The 14,845-nt window shown below is 40.2% G+C and overlaps 1 protein-coding gene across 5 annotated transcripts in view; it reads left to right on the forward strand.

Moving 5' to 3' along the window:
- Positions 1-14,845, forward strand: part of FILIP1 (filamin A interacting protein 1) — a 101,688-nt gene that overhangs the window by 14,003 nt on the left and 72,840 nt on the right. For 2 of the 5 annotated variants that reach the window (XM_077782328.1, XM_077782329.1), the window contains exon 2: positions 14,207-14,347. The exons of the other annotated variants lie outside the window; for them this stretch is intronic. The gene's annotated coding sequence lies outside the window, so the exon portion shown is untranslated. The remainder of the gene's footprint in view (positions 1-14,206; positions 14,348-14,845) is intronic. 5 annotated transcript variants of the gene reach the window in all.

The raw sequence follows: 14,845 nt of genomic DNA on the forward strand, positions 1-14,845 counted from the left end.
CAAAGAAATAATACAGTGTCACTATACTATGAAGAAAGCACTGTACCACAGTTTTCTGTGTCAGGTAATATTAATTAGATAATATTAATAGAATCTAATATTAGATTATGTAGTCATTGACAGTTCAAGAAATATCTAATATAGGCACTGTGGTGTTATACTGAATTCATTTTCTCTTCTTTGGTGCAACTCTCCTTCCACAGGTTTCTCAAGGAAGGCAAAACTTCTCAGTTCTGTCCTGCAAGTTCAGTGGAATCATCTGGTTTCTAACTCTGACAAGTGCCATTTCATCTGTGTGACCCCTCAAATCAAAATACTTTCTTTATGGAAACAAGCCTGCCTGAAACAGCTTGCATTAAAAATCTGCTGTAGTTAATAGGTCAAAGTTCCCAAGGACATTGCACGAAAGTCTGGCAGTGTCAGACTGATCCATCTTAAAAATGCTGTCATAGAACATTGCAGGCAGGAAAACATAAATTGCAGACATTATATTATTTTTACATCTTTTTTGAGTGCTGCCAAAATAGGCATTATTTGCAAATCAAATACAGAAAAAAAAACTTAGCAAGTTTGGCTGAAATAATAATAAGGAATATTTAGAAATTTCTTAGAGCATGTCTGAGAATGTGCAGTGTATGTCAGCTCACAGATTGTGATCATATCCTTTTTTCATGTATTCTCTAAGAAGCCACAAAATCCACCAAAAATAAGATAGTGAAAGTCAGAACACTCTCTCCTTCTGATTTTTTGACTACAAACAAAAATATATTAATTTATTTAATAAAACCTCTGGTTTTATTTTTAGCTTCTTTAAAAATACTTCTTTTAGGACGCAGAAAGGAGGCAATGGATTTGTTGATGAACAGTCTTATCAACATTATTTACATTTGAGTCTCTTCAGTATCTTTCTCTTAAATTTTTTTTGCAAGTCCTTCCTTAAAGTCAAGAAAAAGCTGGTAAAAATCAAGGTGTTCCATGAGATACTTTTATGCATCTGACAGATTTCTCTTACCTAGAGAATAGCCTGAAACTCTGTTAATTGTGGCATTTGATGGATTTCTCTTAGTTTGAAGGTTTGCTTTACTATTGGTAAAATATGTCTAATCAACTGGTAATTCACAATAGATAAAAATTGGAAGTATAAATGTGAGCAAATATGAAATGCTATATAAAAATACTATAATATAACAGTCATGACAACTGATTTACAAATTAAATGTTAGAAAACACATACTGCAGAGCAAGCTGATAACAAAGCTCTATCTAAGTTTGCATGACACTATTCATTAAAAATCTAGTCTTATATGAAGCCCAGTTGTTTACAGCTTTGCCAAACTTCAGTTGTTCAGGCTGGATGTCTGGCTGAGTCTGAATTGTTTTTGGAAGTTTCAGCTAGAATGCTTTGAGCATTTCCAAGAATTAGTTGAGAGAAAATTCTTGTTTGCCCATGTGAAAACAATCCCATAACCATTTTATTGAAGAGCTTTAACGTCTCTGTGTTCCAGAGTGATCTACTGAAATTCAGCCAGGAAACTGCTCTGTGGCAGCAAATTGACTTTTGCCATTCCTGTGAAAATTGTACCAGACTAAAAGCCATGGAACAGAGCATTTCACCAAGGATATCTTGTGAAAAGATAGCTGGTAGAGATTGGTAACTAACTTCTCAGAATAGCCCACACATGCTGAAAGCTGTCCCAGCTCCTGCCGTCTCACCTATTGCAGGTGACCTAGGCACATGCCATTTCCAGACAGCACCTCCACCTCACAGTTAGTGGGTTCTCTTCCCACAGTTACTCCTTCATCTGGTGGTTCAGCTTACAACTCAAAACTAAATGAGATTAAAGTTCTTGCTTTTCTGTTTCAACAATACTTCCTTAGCAGAGCCTATGTCATGGTGGCAAAAGATGTGTGGATAGCATGATTGCTCCTGCTGCTAGGGAGAGTCACGTGAGGAATAGCACGGTGTCAAGCCCTTTTGTGATACCTTTGTACCTTGTCTGTCAGGGTTTCTTTGCCAGCAATAAATATTGGCCATCACCATTGCCATCACCATTCCATTGCTGTGAGATGGAATTGTTGCCTTTGGGAAGGCAGAGAATAATCAACAATCACACTGACACTTTGCCAGTGTAAATATGCTTTTAATTAGGAATTTATCTCAATCTTCAGCTGATTCATATTTGTAATCAGAATTATCTCAGTTTGTGTCTTTATGTGGTGTGAGATTTGTGCCATTGTACTGCCTGGCATTCACCATTGCCTGACAGGCAAGTTGGACATCTCTCTGGGTCCCAGCATCTACCTCAGCTCATCTTCCAGCTGTGAGCTTTGGAAGTGTTCAATCTCCAATCCCTCTCTAATAGCTGCAACTTTCCAACTTCACCCATCTGCAAGGTACCACGCTTCCCTGCAAAGCTGTCTTCTTAGTTCTTCCCTTTGGATTTGGGCACAGGGCAGGCTCCTAAGGCAATTTGCTCAACCTGCTTTGCTCTTGTAGAAACAGCTACGGCAGCTGCTGTTTCCATACTTGTACCGTGCTTGCTGTTCCTCTTCTCCCTGCTGCTCCCTGCTTGCCCTCCTCTCCAAAGCCAGGGCTTTGCAGTTCTGCTGCAGCTCTGTAAAGCAAACATCTGTGTTTCCACTTCTCACAGTTTGAAAGCTACACAGAAATACACGCAGTTAAAAATGTGGGTGACACAAAACAACACCAGTGCTGTTCTGAGATGGTTCTCTCACCCTCAGTCATTGGCTGGTCAAACCTACATTACTAAAGGTAGAATTCAGAACAGGTTGACTATGTTCAGGCTGCCAAACTCTGGCTAGGCTAATCCCCAGGCAGGACTAACTCCTGAACCATTCTAGGAAGACACCTGGTTAGTCCATGCCAAAATTTGGACCAAGCCCTGGCCCTGCTTAATCTCCTAGTTTAGATATAACCCTCATGTCACACTCATCTGAGCACAACAAATGCCTGGGATCATCTGAACAATTGCATAAAACATTATAAAGCTATACTTAATTATTATCGAATCAGACTTCTCATAGATTATAGCTAGAGAGACTGTTTTCCAAGCATATTTTGAATGTCTAACACTGGAAGATTCTAGCATTGGAAAAAATTTTGTGGCACATGTTTAAACTGATTTTTTGAGTTAGTTTCTTAGGCATTACTTTAGTATATATCCTCTGTATGCATCTTTTATTAATATCTACTTTCCTCTTTTTCTTTTCATTTGATGAGTAAAAACAACACAGACAATTTTAATAAAGCTCAGGGATCAGTGTTTCCACCTGAACTACCTTCATTAAATGAGCACAGCAGATGATACTTTAGTCAGATGAGCTGAAGCTAATAACACCTCATTGGGTCTCCTTAGTTCCTTATGGACAAACAGTGCTTAGAGCTACAAGCACAACTGGGCATATGATTTCACAAGACTATCTCCTCTTCAAAAGGCAACATGTAAGCAATAAAAAAATATGCCAATAAAAAAAAGTTAATTTTAACCATATGTGGTTTTGGAGGACTGTTCCTTATTGAACAGCAACAAACCAAGCAGAAACTCAAATAACCCCTTTGAGCCCTTGTCTTCAGCAGAATAGAGCACACAAGTCTTGTATTTGTGGCAATATCAGAACTTGTAAGGCCTTCTACATTTCTCCATGCAAAAGTAGAGCATTAGAATTTGCAGCTCGTGAGGACTGACTAGAAGAATTCCCTAGCCTTCCTCTCCTGTGAAAGGACTGTGTTGATGCCTTAGAGCCACTCACTCCTGTAAGTGAAGCAGAACCTCAGAGGCAACTCCAGCCTGAAATGATAGCATGAAGTAAAAATGACCACCCATTTTCTTCCATAAGTTTTCAATGCCCTGTGTTCAATGCATGTTTTGTTAAAATTTGAAAATCACGGTTTTAGAGCAAACCAAGAGACTTTCATTTGCCAACATGCCTTTCAAATCCTTCTCTAAGAGCTGATGAAATGATCTGACATAAAGCAGAGCAGAGGCTGCATTCTTTACAGAGCTTTGAGTGATGCATAATTTACCAACCCATCCATGAGAAAGGGATTCTTGAATAAAATGGCTAAGTGAAAGAAGAGATAATTTAAAAAATATGCTTAAATGGAATTTTAGTTGTGACATGTACCGTGAACATTGCTAGTCATTTCAGATATAAGATTGTTCTGCAATTAAGAAGCAACTCAGTACACTTTTAAATTGTAACTCTGAAAACATGATTTATGTTTCCAGTACTTTTATCTTAAACAGTCTTTTTGGCTTTACAAAAATATGGATACAGATTGTTTAAAAACTTGCAGCTCCAGCACTAATTCAACAGAACAGCTTCTGAGGAACAACTGTTACATCAATAAATATAAATATCTAAATATACATAAGATTAAGATCCTTCCTATCCAAGATATTTCACCTTTAATTTTAGGTGCTTGAGGCATTAGCGAAAGCTTAAAAGTGCTATTGAAAAAGTGCTGTGACATCTGAGCTATGGCATGCAATTTGTTCACATGCTCAGCTACAAGCAACGTGCTCTGCCCTTCTTTTCTGTCCATGGCAAGAGTTGCTTTTGGATTTCATTTAAGGGTGAGGCAAGTACTTTTGAGATAACGTTTTGCAGTTCCCTGCTGCTCTGTTCTTATTTGCAGGCCCATTAGTAACTGTTTTGCAAGAATAGCTTTCACATTTGAACCGCTTAGAAATGGCAATGAATTTTTGTGGTTTAAGACTAACATAAGTCAGCTCCAGATACCTGCCGGGAGGTATTCTAATTTTTTGTGTACCTCAGCTCAGGATACAGTTGGCTTTTGTTGTTGTAGGGTATGAATTACAGTTTTGCTTCTAAAAATAGAAGTCCTTTGTATTTGAACAAAACAGTTCAATAAACCATCCTTGCCGAGATAACAGTATGTTTTTCATGTCAGAACTACAGTGGGACAAAGAAGCCTGCTTTCAAGGGTACCAGCCAAGCCACAGTAATTTAAAATAGCTAAGCATTAAGTCCTCCCGTTTTACTTCCCTGTCATGTCATAAGCAATCAGATGAAGAGAGGGAAGTTTGCTGAATTAGTAGTAAGCCACCACTGGTTTTCCCAAAATTAGGTTCAAGGCTTCTCTGTGCAAACCCCTGAAATTCAATCAGCTGCAAGGAACTCTGCAGCATAATTAGTGGCAGCTGGGGATTGCATTTGTGCTCCACTCTAGGCAAGCAGACAAACCAACCAACACTCAAACCAGCAGCTGAAAACTGCCAGCAGGGGAAAACAAGTGCATGGCACAAATTTGAAACTTCCCCCGAGCGCTCTTTCTGTCTCCAGCTATTTTCACTTCAAGAGATTGCCTTAACCTGATGTGGTTTATCTGGGTAGCAATCATAAGTGAGTATTTCTGCCAAGAATGTCTCCTCCCAAGTCATGTTAACTTCTGCATTTGCAGAGGAGTTATGTAGTTCTGCTCTTCAGTGTGTGAAGAACCATCCCATTCTGTTTATTGGTGGAGACTGCTTCAAAGCCCATGTAAAGCAACAATAATCAGCAAAAGAGAGCAGGTTCCAGAATATGATAGGAGCACATGGCCAGGATGGAAGGCAGTCAGTGCCAGAGCCCTGCAGAGCTCAGATCCCTGAGCTGTGGATGAACAAGGAAAGCCAAAGCAATGCTGGCTGCCATGATGCACAGAAATCATCTGATACTTGAGAACAGATTTGTCTTCCACAGGAAAAGAAAAAAAAAAAAAAAAAAAAGAAGGACTCTAAACCTAGAGTTAGTATCATACATTTTCTGACCATCCTTAACACTGTTTCTCACTAATATTTCAGAGAAGCACAGAAACTAGCATTCCTTGCAGAGGCTCTACTATACTTTGACCATTCACAACAGGGACTTAAAACCTACAGTGCTGGAGATTCCTTGGTGAAGCTCTTGTCTCTGACATACAAACATGAGCAAAGTAATGTGGCCCATGAGGATTGTATCAGAATTTCTCAGATTTAATAATGTGTAAATACAGAATCTAGTGTCAGTATATAACTTTTTCTTTTGAATATGGATCAATTTTTTTCTTAAAATTAGCATGGACATTTTTCCCCTGTAAGAGAAAATATTTCAGAATATTAGTCTTCTGAAAATTGATCAGTCTTCATTTACTTGTGACCAATTTGTTTCTGAAAAAGTCCAAAGCATATGGATGGCTTCTGTTCCAATAAAGAATTAATTTTGCTTGAGACAAAAGCAGCAGTTTAAGGAGAAAACATGGCTGTTTTGATGTATATGTGTAATGTGGACTGCTGAGGCAAATCAGCAACTTGAAAAATGCCTATCTCTTCTGATTAAATCCTTAATCATATATAATGGTGTACTGGTTTAATCACAACTGACAACTCAACCCCACACAGCCACTCAATTCCTCCCCACAGTGGGATGGGGAGAGAATCAGAAGAGTAAAAGTGAGGAAATTTGTGGGTTGAAATAGAGACAGTTTAACAGGTAAAGCAAAAGCCACACAAACAAGCAAATGCACCACTTCCCATGGGCAGGCGGGAGTTCAGCCATCCTCAGGAGACCAGGGCCCCATCATGGGCATCAGTCACTTGAGAAGATGAATCCCATCACTCCGAATGTCCCCCCTTTCCTTCTTCCTCCCCCAGCTTTATATACTGAACGTGATACCATATGGTTTGGGATGCCCCTTTAGTCAGTTGGGGTCACGTGCCCTGGTTGTGTCCCCTCCCAAGTCCTTGTGCACCCCCAGCCTTCTCTCTGTTGGGGTGGGATGAAGAGCAGAAAAGCCCTTCACTCTGTGCAAGTTCTGCTCAGAAGCAAGGAAAACCTCCCAGTGTTATCAGCCCTGTTTCCAGCATGAATCCAAAATACAGCCCATACCAGCTCCTGTGATTACCTCTATCCCAGCCAAAATCAGCACAAATGGGAATAGGATCAGAGACTATGATGAAAATCACCAGCAATGTCAGAGTCAAAAGAGAAACTTTTGATTTGTTTACTTGAGAGAAAATGGTGTGAAGAGGAATGGGAGAAGGATGTTGAATAACAAGAGGCTAGAGAAGATGGATGGGTGGATGTTCCTTCCCAATATAAGTGAATGTGCAGACGATAAAAAAATTTTAAAATCAAGAAATGCATGCAAAGTTATGTAAACATATGTAAATTGATTTTCACCGTCTTCGATTAAAGTCAGAAACTTAGAAACCTTTCAGAAGAATTTTTATATAAGATAGGAAAAGATGTTAGAAGTCAGTAATTCAGATCCTAAGCCATCCATTAACTGGTGACAATGGAGATATGTTTTCCTTTCTTCCTGAGTATCTAATGCTGAATCTTGAGAGCTGAATTCAACATTGCTTGCAAGAAAGTGGTGAGAGATTTTAAACTAATTTTTAATGCTGGCTAAGGCAGTGAACTGCTAATAAAACCAGGAAACCTCAAGCTAGGTTTATGAAGCCATCTTATTAGAGAGTAAAGTGAATCAGAATTTGATACTATTAATTACCACTTATTAATTAATTATATTATAATAATTTTGGGGCATCTTCATAGTAAAATTTACCTTCACTGAGCTAGCACACTTTATATGAAGATAGCATGCTGGTCTTTTCATCAAAATTCCAAGAAAGAGCTACAGGAAAGTGAAAATATGTATAGTACTGTCATGGCTATAGTTTGGTCCCATTCACAGGGGCTCTCTGTGTGTGTGTGTATGGGTTTGCATTTAGAAAGAAAAACTTGTCGTAAATGATTAATTTTTATGTAACTGTTTTACTGCTTTTGGTGGAAGTAGATTTTTACAAACTATTTATTTTTACCCAAGAAATTTTCTGCTTTGTAAAAGTTAATGGGTTTTTACTTCAAGCTCAGCATAAGAAAACTTTTAAGCATGAAAAAAATTAAGTATCTCCAAAACCAGAAGACTGTTTTTAAAAAAAGTCTTCCCTCCCTTCAACCCATGCTATGACCAACATAAATTAGAAACAATCATAATTCTCTTCCCTTGGCTATATCTTTTGGATACCCTCCAACATAAAATGCATTAGCACAAAAATGTTCTTGTCCTTAATTAATTTATAGCTTAGAGCAGAATACCATAAATAACAGTTGAACTTCAGCTGCAAAAGTTTTAAATCCATGGATAAAATATTTTATAAAAATTGTAATAAAGCTTGAACAGTTCTAGATGACAAGTAGAACTAATTATTAATAATCTTAGGAATTTTGGTAGGGAAAACTGAATGTAAAAGATTTTTATTTTGTAATATATTTGGGTTCTATTGAATTTATTGTCATTGTGGGAGAGAAAATTATTTTAAGTTTTCTCCCTAACCCGAACAAATGCACTTGCTAAACAGAACTATTTGGTTAGAGTTGTTGGTTTGGTTTGCTTTGTTTTTCAATAGCTTGAAACATATAAAGTATGCTGGCACATCTCATTTTGAAGCATACATGATTGAAGTGTACAGAATCTGCATGAGATATTATAACTTTATATGGCAACACAGGACTGGAAAAGATCTAATGGGTGATCAAATTTATTGTTATACTATTGCAGGAATCATGTTTTATGATCCCCTTCATACACTTAACAAGTTCCACTGTGAGTGCATTTAGGAGTTTTGCTGCTCTTTCTCGAGCTGGAAAATTGTTCCCAAATCTCATTGTCCCACGTGAGAACCTGTTTTTTATTTTGCACATATGTTGAATTCTGGCCAATCTATGCCATTGGGTTCCATTGCCAACACTGTAATTTAGTGGAAATGGCTCTCCCATCTCCCTGATGTTTGCCTCTCTGATATATTTATACACGGCAACTGGATCCCTTAACAGCCTTTATTTTGCCAAGTTAAACAAGCCAAGCTCTTCATTCTGTCTTCTCATATGATAGGCTCTCTATTACCCTGATCATCCCAGAAGTCCATCTTTGTACCTGGACAAGTCTGAGGTAATGTGCTACAAATGACAAAGTACAACAGTCTTGCATAATAGTACAATAAAAGAAACCCTAGCAAACAGAGTAATAATTTCAGGCTTGCAAGGATGTGCTGTGCCAAATATTTAGGAGGTTGAGTAAAGGTTTTGAGTCTTCTGAGAGGATCTTCATTAGAAATAATGTGGCTATTCCCCCCCAGATTGTTGATTGAAATTGCAGTATAAAAGGCTTTACAGTTTCAATCAAAAGCTGGGAAATAAATGAAAATTTTTATTTGGTTGAGATCTTCAGCCACTGTTGTATGCATTTCATTAGATTTGTGACAGTGATCATTGAAGAAATGGGACCAGCATTTTGAAAGTTTGTTTGACAAATTTTGACAATTATTGACTGGGAAAAGTCCTATGAACACCCTATAGTATGTGATGAACCTTTCCTGGAGAAGGTACAATTGCCCTTAAAAAATTTCAGTTACAGAGTTTGGAGGATTGGAATTACCTCTGCAGAGTGCTCCTGTTGGTGTGAGCCGATGGAAAGCAGAAGAGAATGTGGGTACCACCTCCCAGGACACAGAGAAAAGGATGTTATGTCAAATCCAGTGTCCAATGTCTCTTGACTCCTGTCTGCCAGCTTTTAAGACTGTGACAGCAATCTTTTTTTGGCTGTTTTACTTGTAATCCTTACTGACTTGATAGTTTAATCAGGTTTCAAGGGGAGCTTCAGAGAGAAACTTTCCCCAGTCGTTCTGAGCCTGGCATCCCAGTGCTTGGAATCAGGATCAGTGTGGAACAGGATGTCTCTGTAAGTGTAAAGGAGAGATACTAGGGGAGCATTTGTTTTTCAACAGTCCTTCTTTTCTCAGGAATAAACAGGCTGATTTCCATTTTTCTACCCTGTGGCAGAAGGCAAAAAGAGCTTTTGCAAAATACAGTAGGAAAAGGGAAGCACAAATTTAAGTTACTACATGCACATATGAAGATCTGTGAAAATGAAAAACTTCTAAAACACTTGAATAAAAGCAAAGGAGAATCCCAACTGCGAATACAAGCAGTTAACTAGACAATTAAAGAAATACATGTCAGGGCACTGCAGGAGTGGCTGCTTTCTGAGGTCTGGGGATGGCAATCCACTGGGGAAGAGAGACCTGAGGGAGACAGCTGGGGATAGCCCCAGGCCTTGGTATTAGGCACATTCCTGGAGATAGGAGGAGCCCAGGGTAGGAGGAGCCCAGCCCACCATGCTGTGGACCCAGCATGGTGGCCTCCAAGGACAAGCAGGGCAGGGTTGGGCTGTGTGGAGATGTGTGGCAATCCTGGGACTGGGGCTGGTGGCCCCAGGGGAGCTTATGTGAGGTCCTGGGTTCTTGGGGCACTGATAATAAATTAAATGGAGCTATAATTCTAGCAAACACTTCGGATAATAACAGTGATAGTCAAAGGGCTGATTTGGTAGTAGAAGCTGTCACACGCCTCCTGCCCCCATGGTGGCCTGTGGGTCATGGGAAGGAGGTGCCCCTTCATGCATTCCAAAGCCTTGTGCAGTGGTGCTGGTGGGGTGTAGGGCGCTTGACAAAATCAGCTTCATTTTGTGTCCCATTCTGACTAACTGTGCACAGCCAGACCTTCACAGTAACCCACCAGACACTCTGTCCAGGACTTGCCCTTTGTTGTACGAACCCCAGTGTAGTTGCTGGGGCTTGGAGCTTGGAGTGAAAAGCAGCTTTGAGAGCTCTTTGCTTTCCTTTGAAAATCCTGGGAATGGTGGCTTGTAGATCGATGGGAATATGGGGACTCTCATTGACCCCTTTCATTAGGGCTTCTTGGCAAACCTGCCAAAGAAAACTTCAGCTTTCTGCTGCATTTGGTTTCCTGATCCATGCTTCAGTGGGGAAGAGAGAGCATGTGTATGTCAATGAGGAAAGACAAGAGAACTAATCTAGAGAGAATCAATAGCTTCTTACTACTCTGCTGAGAGTAACAAAGTAAAATATTCTGCTTAGTGCACGCGATAAAACTCTCAACAGCTGGGATGGAAAAGGCAGCCCAAAAAGCTGTGATGTTATCGCAGCCCTGCTAGGTTTAAGTTGCTCATGTGGGAAAGTCTGCAACCAAAGCTTTGTCTTTCATTTGTCTAACAGGGGTTTAGGAGCATTTTGATGCACCTGTGTGATGTCTGTGAGTGAAGTATCATCTGTATTCAGCTCAGCAGCAAAATCTCATGGGCTTTTTAATACAACACAATGTTGTATAATGGGGAATTTTAATTACTACAGTGATATTCACCTTGACTCCTTCTTTTGCTCTCTATATTTGCTGTGTCATCACTTAATTAAAATAAAGAAGACATGTATAGGCATAAATATTATCTTGAGATATTTTAATGCTTAATGAAGAAAAAGAGTATTCCATATCTACCTTATCCTGCTGCTTGGTCAAGTGTCAGAGGATGAAAATTACTTAAGTCCTGTATTCCAGGATGTCTCTTCTTGGGAAGATATAGATGTAATTACTACACTCATAAAATGACTTTAAAACAATGAATAGTGGAAAGAAAGTACCTGAAGTGCCTATTTTAAACAATATCTTCTGTGAAGAAGGTTTCTGTAAATCATGAATAATGCCACTTTTTTTGCTTACAGAACACCAGTCTTCAATCTCATTTAGGCTGATGAAAATCCAGAGTAACATCTTAAACTCAGAAGAGTAAAGGCAAATGAGGTCAGAATTTGACCCACTAAGCCTTGGTCCACCCTTTTTGTATCTTAATAACTAGTGTGTGCTTGCTGACAGCAAACTCTTCTTTTCTCTTACATTGTGTGAACTACATTACAAATTCAGTTCTTCATTACAAAAACATGACTCATTTTCTTTTTCTAGGTCTAGATACTTTTAAAGACAGTAGTCTTGAGTTCTTCCTCCATTCAAATTAATGGAAAAAAACTCTCACTGAATTTTTTTGAAGGACAAACCTTTCACAGGCCAAAGAATTAATTGCTGTAAATCCCATGTGCCTCATACAATTTATCTCTATTCAGCTTCTTGTGAGTTGTCATGAAACCTGTGATTCAGGGCTTGTGCGTATAATAGTGTGATAACACGTAGGAAATGTTTTCTGCTATTCACAAATAAATAAATAGATGGGTAATTGCTCAATCTTTTCCATGAAGGAGCTGCTCAAGATTGAAGTTTTCTAAGCAAATTTTCTAGAAAATGAAAATACTTACCAGTAAAATAACTTTCTGTAAAGCTAAGTTTTCTTTAATATGCATCAATTTAGTGTATGCATCAGTTACAGTTGGTTAAGATTTCATTACTGTATCTCTCCTTATATTGCCCATAATCCAGTAGCTCTTGTTCATTCCACTCAGAGCAAGGGAAAAAAGATACAAATTCCAAGTTGATACTTGCTATTTTGCAAGAATTCACATACAGTTTGTTAAGAAATAATAGGCAAATGGGTCATACACTGCTCTGACTGCAACTGACTTAGATACTGCAGTAGTTCTGCTTTGTTCCTTGAATAATGTAATGTTCCTTTTATGACTATACTGTTATTAGAACTATATAAATTATTTAAATAACAGTAATTTTGTAGTGTTGAACAAAATTGTTACTGTTTTATTTAAAGAGAGCACTGCTTCCCAGAACACCATGTTTTCCTTGCCCAGGAAAGACCTCCATGGTTTCACAGCCCTCAGAATCTGTGTGAGCCCTCCAGTCCTGCCAGTGAGCCTGCCTGGATGCAGCATTGCTCAGACCTCAGGCTCTGGTGTTTCCATGCCAGCTGTGTCTGGAGTGTATTTGACCTGCAAAACTTTGTTTATGACATAACCATGCTGCTCAGTCAGGAGGGTCAGGGCAGAATTCAGGGAGTCCACAATTCTGTTTGTTTATGCAACCTAATCAAATGCATGAATGAGCTTTTATCAACATGAGACCCTGCCTTTGTCCAGTGTGCTGGCTCTGATCCCCATGTGCCCAGCAACATCCCCAGCTCTCCTGGAGCAAAGCTCCTAGCTCCCTGCACATCTATAGCTCCACAGGATTTGGAGTTGTCACCACGTCCCCAACCTTCCCTTGTTTTGTGGGCTGTGAGAGAAACCGGGCTGCATGTCTTGCTGTGCTGCAGGCTGGCAGCTCAGCCAGTGCGGGAGTCCCGTGCTCCCACTGAGCAGGCAGAGTGCAGAGTGCCTGCAGTGTCACCAATACCCTGCAGTGTCACCAATACTCTCAGTGTCACCAGTACCCTGCAGTGTCACCAATACCCTGCAGTGTCACTAATACTCTGCAGTGTCACTAATACTCTGCAGTGTCACCAATACCCTGCAGTGTCACCAGTACCCTGCAGTGTCACCAATACTCTCAGTGTCACCAGTACCCTGCAGTGTCACCAATACCCTGCAGTGTCACTAATACTCTGCAGTGTCACTAATACTCTGCAGTGTCACCAATACCCTGCAGTGTCACCAGTACCCTGCAGTGTCACCAATACTCTCAGTGTCACCAATACCCTGCAGTGTCACCAGTACCCTGCAGTGTCACCAATACCCTGCAGTGTCACTAATACTCTCAATGTCACCAATACCCTGCAGTGTCACTAATACTCTGCAGTGTCACCAATACTCTGCAGTGTCACCAATACCCTGCAGTGTCACCAGTACCCTGCAGTGTCACCAATACCCTGCAGTGTCACCAATACTCTCAGTGTCACCAGTACCCTGCAGTGTCACCAATACCCTGCAGTGTCACTAATACTCTGCAGTGTCATTAATTCTCTGCTGTCCTGTCACCACGCTGTGTCATTGCCCTGCACATACTCTGCAGAGCTGCTCTATTCCCATCGATCTACAACCCAGCACATCACCTACCAGCTTTTTCCTTCCCTCATTACAGCTGCTTTTTTTGGGATGGAGGGGTTTCTTGGTGTTAATTGCCAAATTACAGCAGAAAGCTGTGACTTGTGCTACAGCTCTTTGGAGGCAAAGGGAGTGTGAGGTTTCACCCCCTGGTTGCTGTACTGTATCAATCCTACAAGTGCCTCACCTTGTGTATCCTGGATTCTTCAGGCCACTGTGCACTGTCACGACAAGGATAAAGTCAACAGGCATCTCTAAATAAAATATATTACTATTTTCAAGCCACTTAAGGTGTGGAAGCCTGTGTTTTCTAGCTGGCCTGTTGGCTGGCTGGCAGACAAGCAGAACGTGCTGCTTCTCTCTTTGTCCTGGCATGTGGCCCCTGAGCCTTATCTCTTCTCTAGGGAGCAGCAGGGACCCCAGCCAGCCCAAGGTGGGAGCAGCAGAGCGATGGCACAGGGACACCTCTACCCTCGACTCCCTCCTCCCCACTCCGGACCTAGATTGTAGTGAAGCCCCTGCCCTGGGAGCATCCCTCGACACAGGTATTCCTGCACACCATGGGCTGTTGTGCTGACACACAGCTCTCAGGTGGAGCCACACACCTAAATAAGCAACATTCAGGACATGCTCGTGCGATGGCATGGCTGGAAAGCAATACCTGAGCTTTCTGCAGATGTCAGCTCCAGGAGGTAACCAAAATGACTTATTTCAAACCAAGAGCATGTGAACATGAAACTATGAGTTTTTCAAAGGCTCATCTGAATTGCAGAGCTGTTGAAGCCCTTGGGGACTGTTGATGATTCCCAAGGGCATCCTCAAAACACATTATTTTCTCTGAAATTTTTTAGCATAATGAGTTAAAAATAAGCATCCTGAGTTAAGGACTTGGTGTAATGAAGAACTCTGCAGCAGGCACCATGGAATCCCATGACTGTATTACATGCCTTACAATATTCATCTTGGATTTTTCCTGTCTTCTAAAATCCCCATTGCTAGTAACACATTGGTTACACAGCATTCTCTATTTCCAGTTTTAAACT

The sequence above is a fragment of the Lonchura striata genome, chromosome 3 (genome assembly GCF_046129695.1).
Source record: "Lonchura striata isolate bLonStr1 chromosome 3, bLonStr1.mat, whole genome shotgun sequence".
Classification (NCBI taxonomy): Eukaryota; Metazoa; Chordata; class Aves; order Passeriformes; family Estrildidae; genus Lonchura; species Lonchura striata.